The sequence below is a fragment of the Pinus tabuliformis genome, chromosome 5_1 (genome assembly GCF_031772625.1).
Source record: "Pinus tabuliformis cultivar Carrire ecotype Pingquan chromosome 5_1, CPIR1, whole genome shotgun sequence".
Taxonomy (NCBI): Eukaryota; Viridiplantae; Streptophyta; class Pinopsida; order Pinales; family Pinaceae; genus Pinus; species Pinus tabuliformis.
Window position 1 is genome coordinate 328510770 of NC_142305.1, and position 15748 is coordinate 328526517.

At 39.3% G+C, this 15748-nt stretch overlaps 1 protein-coding gene across 1 annotated transcript in view; it reads right to left on the minus strand.

The window, feature by feature from the left end:
* The window catches only part of LOC149164712 (uncharacterized), an 87818-nt gene that overhangs the window by 42575 nt on the left and 29495 nt on the right, over positions 1-15748 (minus strand). The window lies entirely within an intron of this gene.

Sequence of the window (15748 nt, forward strand, 5' to 3'; positions counted from 1 at the left end):
ACTCTTAAACAGGAAACAGAGACGCACATCAAAACATGGGCACTAGTGGTTGAAGGGAAGGACAAGAGGCCCCCTCTTACAGAGGTTGAGAAAGTGGTCCAGGCCTAGTTAAGGGAAGAGCGTGCACCATAGAAGCATTTGCCACAAATTTCAAGGGTTATGGTTGCACAATTTTCAAGGTAAGTACAAGCATTCATTGTTGGAACATTTATGTTGTAAGTCTCCATAAATTTTTTGAGGGTTTTAATAAAATTTTCTCTCCAAGTATTGGTTTCCCTCCAAGGTTTTCCCGGCAACATTACCAAAAAATATGTCAAATGGTGTGCTTGTCTATTGCTATTTTCCAATGCAAATTTTCCATAACCTAGTCATTTGTATTTCTGCTCATAATTTACATTTGAATGTGTAAGGAATTAAATGCATTATTGTTGAATAATTATTGGAGACAAAAATCATAGCCTACGTAAGCGTTTAACAAACATCGACAAGAGATTGACTGGCTTGTAGATGAAATTTTTACATGACATCAAAGCTAGGGCTCTGAGGTTCAATAGACATATTTTGGCACAAGAAATATTGCATGGACTGCAAGGGTTTTGTTTTCTTAAAGGGAAAAAAAGGGGGGAAAGTAATTGTTGGTCAATGAGAAAAGGATGTCTATTGGTTTGAGGTTTTGAGGATATGTTGGATGGGGCAAGAAACTTTAGCCCATGGAAGGAGAGGAATGTGTTATTGTTGGAGGAATGTGAACTGTGGGACATTGTTGAAAAGACAGTTACTAATACTATACCTACTGACCTAGTACAATTAGCCGTATATAGCAAGCAGAATGTCAAGGCCAACAGAATAATACTAGATTACATCAAAGACCATATTATACCTCGTGAAAAGAAAGAAAAATACCTGAGTTGTGGGCATCCTTAACCAAGTTGTACCAGAGTAAAAACCAAAACAAAAACATAGTGTTGAGAGAGAAACTGAGAAATAGCAAATGTATGAAAATGACACAATTGCATCATCCCTGACCAAGATCACACAGATTAGAGATCAGTTGGGCGACAGTGGGTGTTATATACCTAGGGGGGATAATATGGGGTACCAAGGGAGGTACCCAAGGTAATAATGTAATAATGGGATGGGCCATAGTAATAAATAAGGTGGTTAACCCATGTCATGTAAGGGACCACAAGTAGTTAATAATAATGTAATGGGCCCATGGTATTAGTTGATGGTATGAGGAAACCATGGTAATGATGCATGGTATTGTATGTATGAGGCCTATATAAAGGCTAGAGACTCCACATATGAAGATGAAGAGAAGTATTCTTGTATGAACAAGCATATGGCTTGTGGAGTGTTCTCCTTCCTTAAGGAGTGAATGTATGGTGTTGCCCTACCATGAAGAGAAGTATTCTTGTATGAACAAGCATATGGCTTGTGGAGTGTTCTCCTTCCTTAAGGAGTGAATGTATGGTGTTGCCCTACCTTAAGGGTTTGATCAATAAAGATTCATTTCATATTATCTTTGGGTTTATTGTCTTTACATTTTATATCAGATCTATAATATTCTGGGTTATATCCACAACAGTGGGTGAAACTATTGATAGTGAAGAGTTGGTTAGATCAACCTTGGGTGGTTTTCCTACAAAATGGGATGTCTTTGTTGATGGGATTGTTACATGGGAAAATCCGCCCAATTGGGATAGATTGTGGGGTGATTTCATACAAGAAGAGACAAGGAGAGGTACCAAAAATGCAAGCCAACGTGATGGTGGGGATGATGAGCAGAATGTTGCCCCTACTGCAAAGGGAAAAGGTAAGGTTAAGGGAAAAAGGGGATTTTCTTTCACTAAGGACAGGAACAAAGTGAAATGATTTACATATCATAAGACTAGTCACTATGCAAGCCAATGTCCTTATAAGAAGAAGAAAGAGGCCCAAGTGGCTACAATAGCATCAATTGAGATTGATGACTTTGCAGAGAAATTTGGGAAAGATTTTTCTCCTTTCACTTATATTTCGCGTAGTCGTATTGTTGTGTATGAGGACAATGGGTTATGGCTCGTGGATAGTGGAGTATCTAGTCACATGACGGGGATGAGGTCAGTGTTCCGCAGTGTTTCAAAGACAAACTCATATTGTAGTGTGACCTATGGAACTAGTACCACGCGTGTAGTAAAGAGGGTTGGGTGTGTGAGGTTCCAGCTAGAGTCAAGAGGGTTTCTAGAGTTAGCAGGGATGTTTGTTCCAGGGTTGATGGTAAACTTGCTTTCAATATGGATGATAATGGATATAGAATTTTGTTCGAGGATGGACAGGTGCTTCTATGTTCAGAGGGAGCCACCTTGGATGCAACGACAGTGCTTGGGGCAATCATACAAGTTGTTGGGACATCCTGTGGTGGGATCCAAGGGGATCTTTGGATTCAGTATTAGTGTCAAGGATAGGTGGTAGTGAGGATTCTTCCAATACTGTCAGGAAACTCGATATGAAATGACATTGATAGATGCTCAAGAGTGTGATGAGACTACTCATAGCATGCTGAGTTTGGAAACAGATCCAGGTGGTGGAGGTGCCAAAAGTACCTCCCTTGCTAAGAGGGAGTGTTAGATTTTGGTAGCTCGGAGGTACTTTTGCATTGGTGGTGCTTAGCATGCAGAAGTGCCCGAGCAAATTTCACCCTCTATGTACTTTACTTTATAAAGTGATTGTATAAAGTTCGTAATTGTACTTTTATTATTTAATGACTACAAGTAACTTTATAAAGTTTGAGTAACTAAAGTGATTTAAATATCTCAATGAGAGATTAAGTCATGACCATTGATCTTCAGATGGCAAGATCTAATCTTGACCATCAAATTTTATGGTTGGTTAGTTAGTCATTAATAAGTTTATAAAAGCAAACTTAGAGAAGTGAGAGGCACACATTTCATTATTCATTTAATGAAGAGAGAGACAGAGAGATAATAAGAAAATTAAAGAAGATCGGAGGAGGAGGAGACATTTATTGCAGCAAAGAAAGAGGGCACGAATCCCACAAAATTCAACGAGCTTTAATGAGGTAGTCTGTACAATTTTGAGGGTGACCATACAAAATTAATTGTTGCATTAATTTGCATAGAAATCAAGGCAAGCAGGCATAGACTTTGAGGGGCATTTATTGTTGTCTAGTCCATACAATTTCATACAAATACAAAAATTCAAGCACTATTTTCAAGGCATTTATTGCGATTGTGTAGGTCATACAATAGTATGAAAATATAGGCACACATTTGAAGGGTTATGGTTGCACGATTTTCAAGATAAGTACAAGCATTCATTATTGGAAATTTTTTGTTGCAAGTCTCCATTAATTTTCTAAGGGTTTTAATAAAATTTTCTCACTGAGTATTGGATTTCCCTCTGGGGTTTTTCTAGGGGCATTGCCCAAAAATATATATGTCAAATGGTGTGTTTGTCTATTGTTCTTTTCCACTACAAATTTTCTAGAACTTTGTCATTTGTATTTCTGCTCATAATTTACAATTGAATATGTAAGGAATAAATGCATTATAGCTAAAAAATTATTGGAGACGGAATTCATAGTTTTCCTAAGTGTTTGACAAAGCATCTAAAGAGATTTACTAGCTTGTAGGAGAAATTTTTACATGGTATCAGAGTTAGGGCTATGAGGTTCAATAGATAGATTTTGGCACAATAAATATTGCAAGGATTGTGGGGGTTTTGTTTTGTTAAAGGAAAAAAATAGGCGAAAGCAACTGTTGGTCAGTGAGATAAGGATGCCTACTAGTTTGAGGTTTTGAAGATAGGCTAGATGGGGCAGGAATCCTTAGCCCAAGGAAGGAGAGAGTTGTGTTGTTCTTGGAGGAAAAGGCAGTTACTATTACTATTAACCTAGTACAGTTGGCCGTATGTAATGAGTAGAATGCTAAGGCCAAGAGAATAACCCTGGATTCCATTAAAGACCATATTATACCTCATATGACAGAGAAGAAGAATACCTATGAGATGTGGGCATCCTTAACCAAGTTATACCAAAGTACAAACCAAAATAGAAAGATGGGGTTGAAGAGAGAAACTAAGAAATACCAAGATGTTTGAAATTGACACAATCGCATCATACCTGACCAAGATCACACAGATTAGAGATGAGTTGGTAGTAGTGAGGGAAACTATGATAGTGACGAGTTGGTTAGATCAGCGTTGAGTGGTTTGCCTATGAAATGGGATGTCTTTGTGACGAGATTGTTACATGAGAAAATATGCCCAATTGGATAAATTGTGGGATGATTTCATACAAGAAGAGGCAAGGGGAGGTCCCAAAACTGCAAGCCAACATGACGGTGGGGATGATGAGCAAAATGTTGCCCTTACTGCAAAGGGCACGGGTAAGGTTAAGGGAAATTGGGATCTACTTCCAGTAAGGACATGAACAAAGTGAAATGCTTTGCATGTCGCAAGACTAATCACTATGCAAGCCAATGTCCTTATAAGAAGGAGAAGAAAGAGGCTCATGTGGTTACAACATCATCAACTGAGATGGATGACTTTGCAGAGAATTTTGAGAAAGAGTTCTCTTTTCACCTGTGTTTCAAGCAATCATATTGTTGTGTATGAGGGCAGTGGGCTATGGATAGTGAACAATGGAGAATCTTGTCATATGACAAGGATGAGGTCAGTGTTTCAGAAAGAGACTCAAATTGCAGTGTGACTTGCAAGACTAGTACCATGATTGCAATAAAGCAGGTTGTATGTGTGAAATTCCAGCTAGAGTCGGGAGGGTTTGTGGATGTGGCAAGGATGTTGATTATTCCAAGGATGATGGTAAACTTGCTTTCAATATCAGCTTTAGAGGATGATGGATATAGAGTTTTGTTTGGGGATGGACATGTGCTTTTATGTTCGAAGGAAGCCACCTTGGATGCAGCAATAGCGCTCAGCATCAGACAATGGTAGTCATATAGGTTGTTAGGACAGCGTGTGGTGAGATCCAAGGGGAATCTTGGATTCAGTATTAGTGCCAGGGGCAGGGGGTAGTGAGGACTCTTCCATTATTGTTAAGAGACTCAGTTGGTATGATCTGACATTGATAGATGCTCAAGAGTGTGATAAAACTCCTCAGAGCATGGTGAGTATGGAAATAGATCCAGGTGGTGGAGCTGCCAGAAGTACCGAAGTACCTCCTCGCTAGGAGGGAGTTTTAGATTTTGGTAGGTCGGAAGTACTTCTGCATTGGTGGTGCCTGTTGGCTGTAGAAAAGTTTTCCCTCTACACAGATATGAGACACAAAAATCCCTCAACATGGCAAGACATGTAAATTCAGAAACTCCTCAGAGAATTTGGTCAAAGACTAAAGAACAATGCCTTTTGTGACCTAGGGCAGACATCCTCAACTAACATACATCAAATGGATTTTTAGATTTTTTAAGTTTTTGAGGAAAAAATTTCTTATGCCATTGCAGCATGTATTGGCATTCTATTGAAGCACAATAATGAACAACACCGGCAGAAAAGACAGGCTACTCAAATTTCAAAGTCCAGACCAACATTTGATGTATATATCTTAAACACAGGTACTTATTTCTTATGCAAAGCATAAATATAGACAACTTTATTTTCTTCAAAAATATTAAAACTAAAATCATTACAACTCTAGAAGAAATATAGAAAGCCTTTATTGTACTTGCACCTTATTTTATATCTTTTCTTTGTTAGTCATTTCTTCTTTTGCTAGACACTTCATTATTTCTCTTTTTTTGCTTTCAATATTGATCTACGAGTTGCTTTCACACTCCCACTTTTTGCACCTAATCTAGATGTTGATCCAGGTGGATATTAGTGGCCACTCACCTATTCCACTTGAACCCCCAACACTGTTTCCTTTTAGTTTCTTTAATTCTAGCACAGCTTTCTATTTTTGGCAGTTTTTCGGGTCCTGAACTTACAGAGTCGTTTTGAAACCCCAAAAGATGTTTTTTTGGAAAATGCGCCAAGCCCATAGCCCATAGGGCAGGGACTTGCCGAGAATATTTGTTGTCCTCGAATAGATCTTTCTAATGAGGCATCGTGCACGCCAAACGGAGATCAATGCCCAAATTACAACCCCAGGAAGTTGGCGTTCCAACTAATCCCAACAAGGCCCACAAACTTTTGTAGCTTCATTTCCTAGGGTTAGGTTTTTGGATGTTTAGGGTTTTCCATTGTTTCTTAATAATAAAAAGGACCCTGAGCCTCATTGTAACACAGCCCAGAAGGCATGTAGCCATCACATCTCTTCTTAGAGATAAGCTACCATCGTCCAAGCTAGTTTGTTTCTCTTATGTATGAAAACAGTTTTCAGCAATTGCTATTTATTAATTGAAATTTTGTTTCATTGTATCTTTCTGTTTTGGTTTGAATTTGTATTTCATTTTGTTCCTACATAAATCTAGATCAGTGGTATCAAAGCAATCTGCTCTTTCTCTATTTTTTTGTGCATGTCCCCAACGAGGTTGGGGTATACAGAATTGGGACTTGAATTGGTTGAACACTTGCAAAACAGACCTTGCCGACCTCCCATGGTGAAAGAACAGAAAGACAAGGGAGCAAGAGATCCTTTCAAAATATTGCTCGAAGAAGTCCTCAAGCGACAAAGGAATGAGATGATGGACAATTTTTCTCAGATCCTTTGGCGGGTATCAATAGGTGAAGCATCTTCATCTACCAGTCACTTCGGAGGCATCGCCCCCTTTAACGTACAATTTAACTTTGACATCCTTATATTTGAAGGCCAAATAGACACAGATGCACTGGATAGATGGTTAAATTTGTAGGAGGGATATTTTTCGGTCCATAATTTAACCAACAAGAAAAAAATTACATTTGCACTCCTCAAAGCCGCCCCCCATGTCAAGGATTGGTGGGAAAATTATTGTGAGCAAACGGACGAGGAGAAACCCTCACTATTTTCAATCGCACCCTCTTGGCATTATTTCTGAGATGTCGTCAAGGAACAATACTACCATGTTGGAAGCTATGAATATAAGTACATAAAGTGGACCTCACTATAGAAGGGAAGGGACCAAGATGTGTCAGAGTTCACAAACATTTTCCATACCCTACGCACGAAGTTGGGTATCAAATATTCTGAGCAGCATTTGATACTCAAATATCGTGGTTGTCTGCACAAATACATCCAAGAAGAAATGGAGTTCCTAGACATTCCCTCGCTTGGCGCAGCGTACCAATATGCTATGAGGATCGAGCAGAAGTTTAAACATAAGAAGCAAGACTTTGGATCTGCGAATCCGAAGCAGGAAAAACACCTCCAAACCGCAGAACAAAGGACAGAGCCAATGTGGAGCGACCCAGGAAAACCCATCGAAGCCCCAAGCCAAGAATAGCACCACGAAGGCGTAGAAGGACACCGGAAAGTGGTGTGAGTTCCACAAGAGCCCACCCACAACACAAATGAGTGTTGCGCTAAGTAATCACTGGTGGTAGAGCTAAAAGTTTCAGAGTCAGATGCATGTTTTGACTCTGAGCCAGAAACCCACAAGGGGAATGACAAGGGGAAGCAAATTATTGATGCAAAACCTAGTGCCACCATTGCCACCACCAAGGTCAAGAATATTGAACCCAAAGATCCAGAGGGTGTGTCTCTTTTACTCACATATGTGGGTGAAGAGTTCACCGCTACAATTCATTGTTGACAGCAGAAGTCAAAAGAACCTCATCTTAGTTGAGGTTGTAAAGCAGTTGGGCCTACCGACAACACACCCACAGTGGTACACCATTGGATGGCTCCACCAAGGCCGAGATCTTCGCATCAGCGAGCAGTGTTGCTTGCCCTACAGCATCAAGCACTTAGCGGATGAGGTATTGTGTGATGTTGCTCCCCTTGAAGTTTGTGATGTGTTATTAGGCCAACCATACTTATGAAAGCATCATGTTGTGTATGAGTCTAGGCCTTGCATTGTTTATTTCTTTGGGCAGTGAGCTATACAAGATACGAGAGGTAGCCCCACCTACCGCCATTTCTTTGATCTCTGCTAAGCAATGCAGTAAGATCATCTCCCATACCGGGGAATTTGTTTTCTTTCTAATTCGCTCTCAAAGGGAAAGATCGTGGCCACATCCATGGCCCCCAAGAAGGGTTCCTCCATGCAGCAGAAGCAGGTGGGTAAGGTCGTGGAAGAATACAGGGACATCTTCTCCTCACCCACACGAGTACCTTGAACTATCAGGTCAAGCGTTCGATCAATCTAATTCCCAAAGCACCTCTACCCAATGGGCCAATATATTGCCACTCTCTTCTAGAAAACGAAGAAATCAAGCGGCAGACCCAAGCATTGCTACAAAAAGGGAACATTCAACCAAGTTCTTCACCTTGTGGGATCCCAATTGTACTCAGAAGAATGATGGGACCTGAAGACTCTGCATTGATTATCAGGCACTGAATAAAATCACAATCAAAGACAGGTATCCAATCCCATGGATTGATGACCTTCTTGACCAACTCAAGGGGGCAAAGTACTTAAGCAAGATTGATTTGAAATTTGGTTATCACCAGGTTCCAATAGAACCCACAGATGTATGGAAAATTGCCTTCAAACCCAAGGAGTGCCTTTTTTAGTTGACAAATGCCCTTGCAACTTTTATGAGGCTAATGGATGACATCTTGCAGTCCTTCACCAACTCGTTCATTGTTGTATATCTAGACGACATCCTCATCTTCAACAAGAGTTGGGAAGAGCACTTGCAACATATTCGGCAGGTCCTTCAAACCATGCAGCAACACAAACTATGTGCCAACTTGGAGAGATGCACCTTTGGCATGAACCAGCGCCAATATTTGAGTTACATCATTGATGAGCAAGGTGTACCTATTGATCCGGCTAAGATCCAAGTCATTCAGGATTGGCCAGCCCCGACCACTCTAACAGAGCTTCACAGCTTTTTGGGCCTTGCCAATTTCTATCGAAGGTTTGTGTTGGGATTTTCTCATATCACTTAGCCTTTGAGTCAAGTTTTGTTAATTTTAGATAACAATGGTATGTTCTATGCTCACAACAATTACTTCAATGTCCTTTTATTAGCCTACGATAATTCCCACTTAATTTCCAATAGCAATCACATAAACCATTAATTCACATTGACAGTCACTGTAGATAGAACATAAACAATAAACTACGGAAGGCAAGCTAAGACAAGAGAACACAAGAATTTGGCTCAAGCCAGGGAAAAACCCCAAGATGGGGAAAACCCTTGATCAATTCTTGTTACTACAAATATCAAATGTTCAGCACAGAGAGAGTACAATAATACAAAGTCAAAGTCAAAATTGACTTGACAATTTGATGATCCAATACCACTGTCCAAATGCCAAACAAACAACTCAGTCAAATCTGCAATTTCTACACTCTATCGATAGCAGTCAAATTGCCCTAACCAATGGTTAATGGTGGTCAACGCAGTAGTAAAACAGTCCCTCTTGAGCTCAGTCAAAGTCAGAGTAGCTCGGCCTTCTTTGGAGGTCAAATAGCAGCAAAAACAATCAACTTTGGAGCAGTCAAGCATAATCAAAAAAAGGATCAGCTTTGTGGTCAAACAGTCACTTCAAGAGTGCGGTCAATGCAGTTCAACCTGCCTAGAAATCCTCTTAAATTCTGCCAATAAATGCAACCTGGTCAAACAGAGTTAATCCTCCAAAAACCGCAGTCAAAACAAGTCAAAGGAGCCTCAATCAACGCTAGTCAAATATGGCTAAAACAAAAAGTCAATGCCCAGTCAAGCTGACCTCCAAAGGCTCGCACTTGTGAGAAGATACAGGTTGTCTGTGATTAGTATGACCCAATCAGATGAGAAGAGAGAAGAATGATGTGTTGTAAAATATGCCAAATGAGGTTGGACATCTCTTCTATTTATATGTGATGGAGGAGGGTCAATTGGTCCAACTTGACCCCAAGCCAACCTTGACAAATTGCACATGTGTGGGCTTGACATCAAAAACACATTTCTCCTTGTTCAAATTTAGTGATCTTTAGGTCAGTTTTGATCCTCTCAAAAAGAGGAATTCAATCCAATAATCAGTGTCTTCAAATGAGTTGTTCAAAGTGGAATTTGGCCCTAGTTGTACATTTTAACAAGTTACTAAGGACAGAGTGAAGCAAAGTTTTTCTGGTCTGAGTCCCAACGTAAGGCGTTCGTTGAGTTGAAGCACCACCTTTGCTCTGCACCAATAGTCACGTTGTCAAACCTGCAACAACCATTTGAAATTGAGACAAATGCCTCTGACTACGCCATTGGTGCAGTTCTCACCCAGCAAGCGCATCTGATGGCCTATCACAATGAGACACTCTCTAATACAATTCAGAAATACCCCAACTACGACAAAAAGATGTACTCCATCGTGTAGGCATGCTAGCATTGGAAACATTACATTCTAGGGAAGGAGACGATCATCCACACAAATCCCAGACCTCTCCAGTTTATACAGACACAAGGGAAGTTGCAGAACTACCACCATCAGAAATGGTCCACATACCTGCAGCAATTTCGTCGAAACATTAAATACAAGGGCATCACCAATAATATTGCAAATTGCATCAATCGCCGTCGATTATGGCGCTAGACACTATTCTGGGCACGAGACTTCTGAGATGGCCGCAGCGTTACAAAAATGGTACAGAATTCACTACCACATACTAGATGTTGATGGATGGCAAGCAAGTTCCAAACTTCTACCTCCAGGACGCATTGTTATGCCACATAGGACACCTTTGTGTTCCTTCAAGAGAGCAAGCCAAGACGATTTGGGAGGCGCACTATAGTTGGGTCATAGGACACTTTGGCGTAGAGAAGACAGTGGCAGTATTGCAGAAGTATTTTTATTGGCCAAATCTCTGACAAGATGTTGGAAAATATATTAGATCTTGCATTGTCTATGACATCACCAAGCCAACCATTAAGAAGCAAAGCTTGTATACTCATCTACCTACTCCTAGTCGACCCTAGGAATCCATATCCATAGACTATATATCAGGCCTTCCTTCTACCAAACATGGTAAAAACTGTGTATTTGTGGTCGTCAACAGATTTTCTAAGATGGCCATATTGACTACCTGCAAGAAGAATATCACAGCAAAAGTCACTGCCAAACTCTTCTTTGAATGAGTGCGGGTACATTTTGGGATCCCACAGACCATTATATCATATCAAGATAGCAGGTTCCTAAGCGCATTTTGGTCGAGCCTCTGGTCATTGTTGGACACCAAACTCACTAAGTCGACTGCATTCCACAACGAGGTTGATGGCCAGACAGAGGTCGTTAACAGGATGATAGTGCACATGCTACAACTCTAATCATTCGCGAGCATGGGATGAGAGTCTTCCCTATGTGCAACAAAGTTATAACGGAGCTCTCCACAACTCAACTGGCCATAGCTCCTTTCAAGTGGACCTAGGATTTCAACGATTATGTCCCATTGATGTTGCATTGCCTCTTGCAACTGCATAAGAAGAATTTGCACATGTTCAGTCCAAAGTTAATAAACCCACCAGGTTTATTGAACGCATTCAACTCATCCACTAGCAAGTTCGTGACATCTTGGATAAAGCCAATGCCAAGTACAAACAATGGCATGATCAGCATCAGGTGCCACATAAGTTCCAGATGGGTAACAAAGTGTGGTTGCATACGCAGAAAAAATGTCTTGTCGAAGCCCATCGAAAGTTTCGACCCCTCCGATGCGGCCCTTACACCATCACCAAGGCTATGGGAGACAACACTTTCAAGCTCAGTATCCCCCCATTCCTTAGCTAGCACCCAGTGTTCAATGTGGACCGCCTTCAACCATACTTTCCACCATTGTTGGACACATCAAACATTGTTGAGTAGTTGGCACCAATACAACTCAACTCAGACTGCATGGAACACACCACAACTGACTGAATCATGGACACACAAATCAAGAACACTCGCCAACAGAGGATCCAACTTTATCAAGTTGTCAAAGTTGGTCAGCTTCTGCACCAAGGCAAGTGGCTCACTAGGGACCAAGTCCAACAAAAGTTTCCCCATCTCATGGAGGCACTCAACACAATGAGGACCATTGCTTCCCAAGGGGGAAGGATTGATTCAGGTGGACACTGGCGGCCACCCGCCTATTCCAGTTGTACCCCAACACTGTTTCCTTTCAATTTCTTCAATTCTAACACAACTTTTTATTTTTGGCAGTTTTCAGGTCCTAAAATTTCGGAGCCATTTTGAGGCCCTAAACGGCATTTTTTTTAAAAACATATCGAGCCTATAGCCCATATGGCAGGGGCTTGCTGGGAAAATCTGGTGTCCTCAAATATATCTTTCTAACGAGGTATCATGTGCGCCAAACAAAGATCATATGCCCAAATTACGACCCCAGGAAGTTGGCATTCCAACTAATCCCAACATGGCCCACAAACTTTTGGCACTTCATCTCCTAGGGTTAAATTTTTGGATGTTTAGGGTTTTCCATTGTTTCTCAATAATAAAAAGGCCCTCGAGCCTCATTGTAACATAGTTCATAAGGCATGTAGCCGTCACATCTCTTCTCAAAGATAAGCTATCATCACTCGAGCTAGTTTGTTTCTCTTATTAATTAAAAACAGTTTTCAGCAGTTGTTATTTATTAATTGAAATTATGTTTCATTGTATCTCTGTGTTTTGGTTTGAATCGGTATTTCATTTTGTTCTTGCATAAATCCGGATTAGATGTGCTCTTCAGTCCCACTAAAATATTTTGTGGTCATTTTTTGGGCATTAATAAAATTAGGTTCTTATTTATTTTATATTTTATTGGAAACCCCCACAATGCGTGAAACAAGAATGGTAGACTATAATATGGCCAATGCATCAATTCAAGTGTCGAATGTTTGAAAGATTCTAATAATGAATGAGATAATGATAGATTGAATGGTGATAAAAATGAGTTTTCGAGAAAAATATTTACTCTAGATTTTGTAGCATGTATTAGTGTTGTAAATTTGGTGATGAAATAAGAAATCTTTTCAATTTTGCAGCATGTATTGGGGTTATATTGAAGCACAATAATGAACAACACCAGCTGAAAAACCAGGCTATTCAAATTTCAGAGTCTAGAACAACGTCGAAGGTATTCATCTTAAACAGAGGTAGTTATTTTCTTATGCAAAACAAAACAGCAACAGCTTTTATTTTCTTCAAAAATAAATTTCTTTTAAAACTGATATCAACAGACTGGACAGGTCCTGCTGACAGACATGCATGCATGCCCAAGACAGGTCCTAAGAAAGGGACTAGGCTTGTTTCACTTGCAGCTTAATTTATATCTTATCCTAGCTAGACATTTAGCCTTTTGCTAGACACTTCATTCTTTCTCTTTTTATGTTTTCAGTAATGATCTATGAGTTGCTTTCACATTCCCACTTTCTCTATCTTGGCTGGATGTACTCTTTTAGCCCCTTTGACCTACTTTTCTGGTCATTTGTTGGACATTGACAGTATTATCTTATCTTTTAAAGGGAAACCCAATAATGTGTGAAAAAAGAATAGCCCGTAATATGGCTATCATTTCAAGTGTTGACTATTTTGGAAGATTCTAATAATGAATAGGATGATGATAAAATTGGTGATGACCAATTGTTTTCATGGACAGCTCCACAATTTGAACTCCAGAAGGAGGGAACTCAGTAAAGATGCCTAGTTAGTTGATGAACTAGGAGAGTTCAATTTGTATTCTACCTACATAGCAAAGAGAGGGTGATAAGATATTGTTAGAGGAATCAATTGGATATCTACTTTCTGAGAGAGGGTGATGCAAATCAGATTGAGCACCTACAAAAGTCTCAAAACTGGAGCAGTGTTGCTTTGTTGAGACTGAACGCGGGTGTCTTTTAAATTTTCGTAATCATTCTTTACTTATTGAGTCAAGTTGTTATGGATTTTGTATTGAGTGGGGATTAGAAAAAATATTTATATTTTGCGTTAAGGAGGGTGTTAGAAATTAGAATAATCAACACTCAATAATATAGCAGACCTACAATTATAATGTAACAGTGAATGTAACAAATGATGTTAGGTCATTAGTTAGTGGGAAAATTACGTAAAATAGGTAAACTACCACCTCAGTGTAGATAAAAGGGGAACAACCTCAGTGTATCAAATGACTCATTCATAATAAAATGAGATATTATGCACCAGTCCATTTCTAACCTTCTCCTGTCTGTCTCGTGTGCTCAAAAATCCAACATCCAAACCATTTGTATAGTCCAACAGTCTGAGGAACAATCCTATTGAACGATGACAAAAATAATACAAGATATGGAGTGGAATAATGACCAACCTCTTTCCCAGGGAATGCCATCAATGTTGACACTAACTGAGATGTGCAGTCTATCCATGCTAGTAGTCAACGAGACATGCTTAATCATTGGGGCACCAATTTCCAAATGAGGGATCAATGGATTTTATTGTTGTGGCCAAGGATATTTGCTAAAAAAATCAACGAAGATAAAAAGGTAATAATATTGACACGTGAATGAATTAGATACAATGAAAGATTGTATTCCATGAACACCCTCTAAAGGAGTCATTACCTCTTGAATATATCTCCATATTGAAATTTTCTTGCTTCTGTTTTAGTCAACATGTTTTCAGGCCATCATTTGTCCTTTCAGTATATTTATGAATGTATTGACAATTATATAGTTTTACAAATCAACTATAGAGAAAAAGGTTCGTTGCATTCCTATCTGCTTGTAAAACAACACATTCCATCTTATCAAAAAGGATTGTACTTGAGTGGCTCAAGTAAAGAATCTCAACATTTCATCATAATTTAGATAGCATAGGACTTAGTCAAGCAAGGTTAACGACTTCAGCATCTCTGATAGTCCAAATATTTTTCATAATCAAGTTCCATGCCCATGGCCCTAATATAGATCTCAATAAATATTTTGAAACAGCCAACGAAGGCTGCATAGGACTTAGTCAAGCAAGGTTAACGACTTCAGCATCTCTGATAGTCCAAATATTTTTCATAATCAAGTTCCATGCCCATGGCCCTAATATAGATCTCAATAAATATTTTGAAACAGCCAACGAAGGCTGCCTTGTAGTTCATAAAAAAGTAGTACTTTGGGTTTCTTGTAACTTACATAACTATAGTACAATCCTCATCAACAGCAGCTAATTCACTCTCAAGAGATAGCACAAACTAACACAGGTTAGTACTTGGATTTAATTCAAACATATATAGTATATAGATAATCTGACATGAGACAGTCAATCGTCCAAATTTCAAAAGGTGCAAGAAGCTATTGGCCTTCCAATTATTCATCAAGTGAGTTTCAATGGCTTCAAATAAAAAATCTTACAGCACGCATGTTACCCCTGCTTTACTGATTTAATTTCATTATTTTCTTTATGAGAAAACCTTGCTCGAAATATATCGTTATGGGGAATCTATACCTAAGGCCTCAAAAAAACCTTGTTGGAAATATTGAGAAAAAAATTGGAAATTATAGGAAGATAATGGCAAGAATAAACTTGGATCTGAAAAATTCAGAAAATATCAGACAAATTCGCAACTTTAAAAAATCAGGAAAAATCGAACAAAATTGCAACACTGTTAGAAATATTACCTCGGAACTCTACAAAAAGGTTTTATTAAAATAGTTTGGGTTAATAATGATAACAAAACAACGCCTGATACACTAAAATCTGATATAGAAAAGAGCTGAAAGATAATAA